This window comes from Notechis scutatus, chromosome 1, assembly GCF_049901735.1.
Source record: "Notechis scutatus isolate UNSWTSFEM ecotype Mainland chromosome 1, rNotScu1.2, whole genome shotgun sequence".
Taxonomy (NCBI): Eukaryota; Metazoa; Chordata; class Lepidosauria; order Squamata; family Elapidae; genus Notechis; species Notechis scutatus.
In genome coordinates this window covers 309,634,278-309,640,899 of record NC_142009.1, presented here as the reverse complement: position 1 = coordinate 309,640,899, position 6,622 = coordinate 309,634,278, and the positions used below count along the sequence as shown (strand labels likewise).

At 38.6% G+C, this 6,622-nt stretch overlaps 1 long non-coding RNA gene across 1 annotated transcript; it reads right to left on the bottom strand.

Annotated features, from left to right (window-relative positions):
• Positions 1 to 3,366: 3,366 nt before the first annotated feature.
• Positions 3,367 to 6,363, bottom strand: LOC148133486 (uncharacterized). Its single transcript, XR_015747416.1, has 3 exons — positions 6,201 to 6,363; positions 5,816 to 5,902; positions 3,367 to 3,473 (listed from the first exon to the last, which is right to left on the bottom strand). It is a non-coding gene; the product is annotated as an uncharacterized LOC148133486 (long non-coding RNA).
• Between the last annotated feature and the right edge of the window lie 259 nt (positions 6,364 to 6,622).

The following is a 6,622-nucleotide window of genomic DNA, read 5'->3' as shown; positions in this document are numbered from 1 at the left end:
AAGACCTCCAAGGTTCCTTCCAACTCTGCTATTCTATTCTATTCTATTCTATTCTATTCTATTCTATTCTATTCTATTCTATTCTATTCTATTCTGTTCTGTTCTGTTCTGTTCTGTTCTATTCTATTTAGCATTTTTGTGTTAACAATTTTCTCATGTAAAAATTCTAATAATGAAACCATTACAACTGAAATCACAAATTGCATTCATCTACCATACGTTATAACCAATAATGCTATTCCTAAATTTTCTGGGAAGGATCAGAAAGCGTTCAGTTCAGAAATACTTAAGCATAATGACCCACATTAATCCCTTTTTTGATTTGGATTTTTATTGACGTGACTCTATTCTGAGTTGTTTCTTCCCCTTGACTTCTCCCCAAAGCCAATGTTCAGTTACAGCAAACTGAAGTTATACTCATTTTTAAAAATGCAAGGTATATGATCTCTTCCACTAATTCTGATATCAAGGGTAACTATATGGCTACTGCCTTAATAAACTGCTTTAGTAGAATTATCTGCCCTTAAAAAAAGTATATGAGGATTTCGAAGATATCCAAAACCTCAGCAGAACTTCGAATTTATCATGGCATGTGATAACTTCTTTAGAGTCACATTAAGCAAAACTGCATGTATAGTATAGGAATGACAAGGCTATTGGGGTAAAAATTAGCTTCAATGTTACGTCATTGTTCATTGCAATGTGCAGCTACCAATGAGTTAGAGTTTCCTTGTCTGATTGCTCACTGCAATCTGGTGGTCCTACATAGTCAAAAGGGCAATCTATGCAGGGGATCTGGTAGATTGCACTCATATTCAATCTGTAAGCTTCCCATAAAAACCTGGTTGGATACTGTGATAACAGAATATTGGACTAGAATAGACTTTCATCTGATCCAATACAGCTGTACTTAAGATCACTTCATATACAACTCTGCAACTGAAGCCAACTTTGCTCAACCTTTTGTAAGAGGTAAGTACTAGTTAGGAAATTACCTGAATTTTTTAAAAGAGTGGAAGAGGTTATTTGGATCTATTCCCTTGCTTTTAGTAATAGTTTACAGGTAGTCCTCTAATTGCAACCACAATTGGGACCAGAATTTCTGTTGCTATGCAAGATAGTTTTTATGTGGGCCACACCTGATTTTACAACCTTTTTTGCCATGGTTGCTAGCAATGACATAACCTTGAGATTTTGCAACCATTATAAATACAAGCCATCTGCCAAGCACTCAAATTTTTATCACGTGCCATGGGAATGCTGTGAAAATCATAAATGCAAAGATCAGTTAGTTGTAAGTTACATTTTTCAATGCCATTGTCATTTTGAATGATCACTAAAATAATTAGTGACTTGAACTGTAAGTCAAGGACCTGCTCTAGTTTATAAAAAAATCAAGAGATGAAGGATTTGTTTAATAAAAAAATAAGGATTATTATATTGGGCATGTCAAAGACCAGGTCTGGCCTTTGTCTGGAGCTCCAAGATTCATACTCCAAAAGAGTAAGTGGGACCAGGAGAAAACCTAATTTTGCTTTAACTTAGTTAAATAATGGGATTATTTGATAATTTCCCCCTTCTGTCTCCTTAAAAACTAGATTGAAGTTGGGAAACAATTTGGAGGTTACTTTCCAAATCTGAGCAGTTGCCTTTGCCCTGGCCATGTCCTACTAGTGATATCCTCTTACGTCTGTAAATCCCATATAGCAACAGGAACTGGTTTCAAAGAGGGTGATCTCGCAGTTATCTTATTCATTAAGTCTTTGAATCTTGCTCCCCTAACTCATCAACCTTACCCTTCCCATGCTATCACAAAAGCTTTCACTGTCTACCCAGCATCAGCATCTGTCTGTGTCAAAGGCTCTAGGCAGCCGTAATGTTCTACCGCAGCATGGCATTCAACTGTAATCAAAAGACCTGCTGCAACAGAAGCCCTTGCTGGTAATTTCTTCCCAGCTCAAAGTCTTGGCAATGCAGCCTTGGAGCAGGCATATGAACGGCTGTCCTCCTTGTCCTCTTATTGAGCACCGTAGAGCTGGTAAAGAATGACCTTGCTCAAGGAATAGCACAATGCAACACAAGAGCAATAGCTGGCAGTACAAGAGTTACACTATGGGGACTGTAGTGTCATTGCTCTCTCTCTCTCTCTCTCTCTCTCTCTCTCTCTCTCTCTGCATGTGTGAAGGCACGGAAAGTTCAAGGCACACGTAGAAAAAAGAAAATGAAAGATGCACAGTTCCCAATTTTGAAGTAAAAAATTCTTCTATTCCCCTTTCCATTAGGGAATCTTTACTCTTAAGATATTTGTATGAGGAAGAAAGAGCAGGACATTTCATTTTATTTCATTACATGAACCCACTTCATGTGGTCTACATAGCCAGGATAATCAAAAGTATAGCACTAACACAGGTCTATTCAGTGGAGATAACATTTATTGTTATAGAGTAGGGATGTCAAACTCAATTTCATTGAGGGCTGCATTGGGGGGGGCAGGGGCAGCATGGCCAGGGGGGCAACTTGATGTTACTCATGTTGGGGGGGTGCCTGTGGCCCAAGCACTCTGCCAGTGAAAACGGGCTCCCGAGCTCTGTTTTTGGCAATGATTGCCTCCTCTACCAGCAAAAACAGAACACCTGAGCTCCATTTTTTGCTGATAGAGGGCTGTAGGAGGCCATCACAGACCTCCCAAGCTCCATTTTCACTGGGAGAGGCACCATGGGCCAGATCTTTGCTGTTTCCAGGGCAGCCCCACAGCACCCTTGAGTTTAACACCCCTTTTATAAAGAAAGAAAACATTAGTATCCATTATGTGATGATTATGATGATTGTTACAATAATAAAAGAATACCACAAAGAATCAAAGGAAAAAAGGGGGGGGGAAACCAGATAGAATGCAATGAATCCCAGAATGTTCCCTCCGATAATTGCCTGGCAATGCTCAAGATCCCTTTTTGAATAAAATTCTAGGAAAAGTACTGAAAGTCACCATTAGATTTTCTTGAATAAATCAGTCACTGGAGCATTTTCCAATGTGAATTCAGACCAGCAGCTTTGGTCAAACATGTGATCCATTCATAGAAAACAGACACAGACACATAGACAAACAAACAAACACACACACACACACACACACACACACACACACACAGATAGAGAGAGAGAGAGAGTTCAGGAATTGCATTTATACCTTGAACAACAGAGGCCTACAATTTTGCCTACTTCAGCATCCTCAGAAGACAGCAACAAAGCAACTCTAAATATAGAGATAAATGTTCATATATACAGAGTATGGCCACCCCACTCAACCAAAAGACTTTTTTTTTTCCAGAAGTTAAGTTCTTGGTAGACATTCTTCATTGGCTGTATCTGATTTCATGGATTACTGATGTGGAGGCCTGTGATGTGTCTTATTTTGTGTATGGCATGCTTTGCTTCAATCCTTTTGTTTGCTGTTTCTTTCTGATGCGTGAGATCTCAAAAAAAAAAAAGAGAGGAATTTCCTATCAGATGAATCACTTGAATTGATGGTTATTAACAACATTCTTTTTAACTACTGTGTATCTCCTCTGCAGAATCAGTATACTGATTACACTACATGGTTGGATTCACTTTCTACACAAGTGTCAGCAGAAGCCCGATTGAGAGCTTCACAAAAGAATAAAGGGAGACAACAATACACTTTTTTTGAAAGATGTTTTTCAAATGCTAACAATGAAACAGAATTAGTGATGCATTCTCATTTTTGCAGGCGTTTGTTAGAATCTGAAACTCTGACTCTGCTCTGAGTGATTTTCAAAATACCTATACAATCCAATTGGCAGCCTGAGTTGCATATTCGTATTATCTTGGCAGATGTTAAATTTCTAATGAATAATTATTGAGATTCTTATCCTGTCTCCCTTTCTTTAATAGACATGTGCTTGGACTTTCAAATGGCTTTTGACAAAAGCTCCTGAGGAAGCATAGCAATTATGTGATAAGAAGCATTCTTAGTGGACAAGAAACGCAGATATATAAAGGGAGAGGTGGACAAAGGCTATATCCCCATTAGCAATAGAATCTGGAGAAAGCCATGATGATATCAAAATAATACCTGCATGTCATCACACAAAAGGCACCATAATGTAATCATATCACAATCCTTATTAAATAAGTCAGTATGCCTTTGGCACTGTAGTATCATGACAAACATGTTGAGATTTCTATCTTCTTGCTCCACTCCATAGATATGTCACGTGTGCTCACTAGTGATTTTACATACAGTATCATCCAGCTGTTACCAAAGAGATTTAAAACATGAACCTCATTATTGTTCTTTTGGCACAAAAGCAATTGGATGACTCTAAAGACACTGTTGGCTGCTAATTTTTACATGATCTATGTGGGATCCTAATAAAACTGTATTGGGACTAAGAATATTTAACTAGTTTGCAGATGACATTAAAGAGAAAAAAAGAGAAAATGCTAATGGATGGAAAATAATGGTTAAAACTAATAACAGAACAGTAAAAGTAAAAACATTTTAGAGGTGTTTGGTTGACACACAATCCCAGCTACTTGGTTGTGTCTTTCTGCAACAGTCTGCACTTTGGGTCCTATCTATTGTGGTAAGTAAAATTATAGAATTATGTTCCGAAAAGAAATGTGCAATAAAACAGCTGAGGCAGGTAGGCCAGCCATCTAAATCTTAAAATGAGGAAACAGTATAGTAAAATACAGAGACACCAATTAAAGACCTTCCCTGGAATGTGGTATGATTTTTATGGTGTAAGCTTCTTCCACACTCAAAAGTGGAGGAAGTGCAGAAAGAAACTATGATGATGACACAAAATAGCATCTTTTGTAGCTTTAACTACAATTTGAGTGTAAAAAAGAAATCTTAGCAAGGACATTTTCTGATATGTGCAGTTCTGTCATAAAATATGTTTATCCAGCTTGGATAGCTCACTGGTTTGTCAAAGGTCAGTCAGTCCAAGATGGAAATGTGACTATCCCTTGAGATGATCATTTGCGATAAGATGGACTCTGTTACATGAGATGCAATCTAATCATAAATTTAAAGTTCTGCCACAGTGGGGTTCATTTACAACTAAAGGTGCAGATTTCAAAACACAAGACTACCCTTGTCCTTGGACAAATAATTCTCTGATACATTATGCTCTAGATTTGTTGAAGTACATAAAAATGATTACTTCTCCTCTACGCTCTTTGGCAATTGGGGTCATGAGGGCAGCACAGTCTGGATTCCTTTTTTTCCTAGTCTGGAGAAATTGAACTCTTTGCAATTCAACATGTCTGCATGTTTGCTTAGCCATTTAGTGAGAAGTTTCAAATTTCCTCACAATCCAGTGCTGTGAATGAAATTTTCTTTCCTTCTTTAATTTATTTCGACTTATATACCCATTCAACTCATGTTATGACTCTGCTGGCTGACAAACAAATTGTAAAATCATCATAAAAGGAATATGTATCAAATACAGACAAACCAAATACTAACTTATATAGTATAATATCCCTTAGAGATGGACTCATTCAATCTTCTGTCCCTGTGCCCATGGAAACAGCCAGGTCTTCAGTGTTTTACAAAAGGTACTTGAAGTCACTCTAAATATTAAAACTCTAATTCATTTCATCTAAAAATTGCCTTTGGATACATTGAATAGTATATGCAGTGGATATCCAGGTACATACTCTGAAGTCATTTTAGTTTGCAGTTGTGTTGAGAGGTGCTTTTTATGCCTGGTTTAGTTCTGATGGGGATGTCTCAGAAGAGTGCAGGATGTGGGTGTTTTAGCAGGTGTGGGTGGCAGCTTACCTGTCTAGATCTGGATCTGTGCTGCTGCTGAATGCTTGAGTAAAAGCGAGTCTAGGTTTCGGATGAGCTCTATGGACTGGTTTACACCTGTAAGTTAAATAGAGGGGGACTTTGGACCTGGCAGAGAGGTGGTGTGGTGATGATGGTGGGGGTTGGTTTGTTCAGGTAATATGGAGCAGCCAGTAACAAGATAGTGGTGATGGGCAGAGGGAGTTATGGTGGAACACAGGAAGGCATACTCAGCGCTTTTTACTGACTCTTCCTTTCAGTGGGCTCAATCCCAATGCCCAGTCACTAGATCAAGAGTGGCCATGGCCTTATCATAGATAAGACAGTATGTGTAACTGAGATCTGAGTGAAGGTCCCATATCAGAAATGTACCTACCTGGCTTTTGAGTGATGATCAGTTACAACTTCAACGAAAGGGACAGAGGAATGGCTTTGTTCATCCAGGAGACTCTGGTGACCTTCACAGACATTTCTTCACAGATAATCAAATGTGAAGCTCTGTTTGAGAAATCGGGCTCCAGTGAACAGATGGGATTACTATCTCTGTACTGATCTCCCTGCTGCCCAGAAGCTTCCCTGCCTGAACTCTCCATACTGTACTGAATTGGCTTTGATTTCCCCAGACTTATGGTTCTGGGAAATGTCAATATGCCTTTGCTGGACTTGGAGTCTGAAGTTACTGAGGAAATCAGGGTCATCCTGGCAATCATAAACCTATCCCAAATCACTAAGGGCCAGATAGGATTCACATATTGGATCAGTTTTAGTCTCAGGTTGATATCAATGTGATTTGGAGAG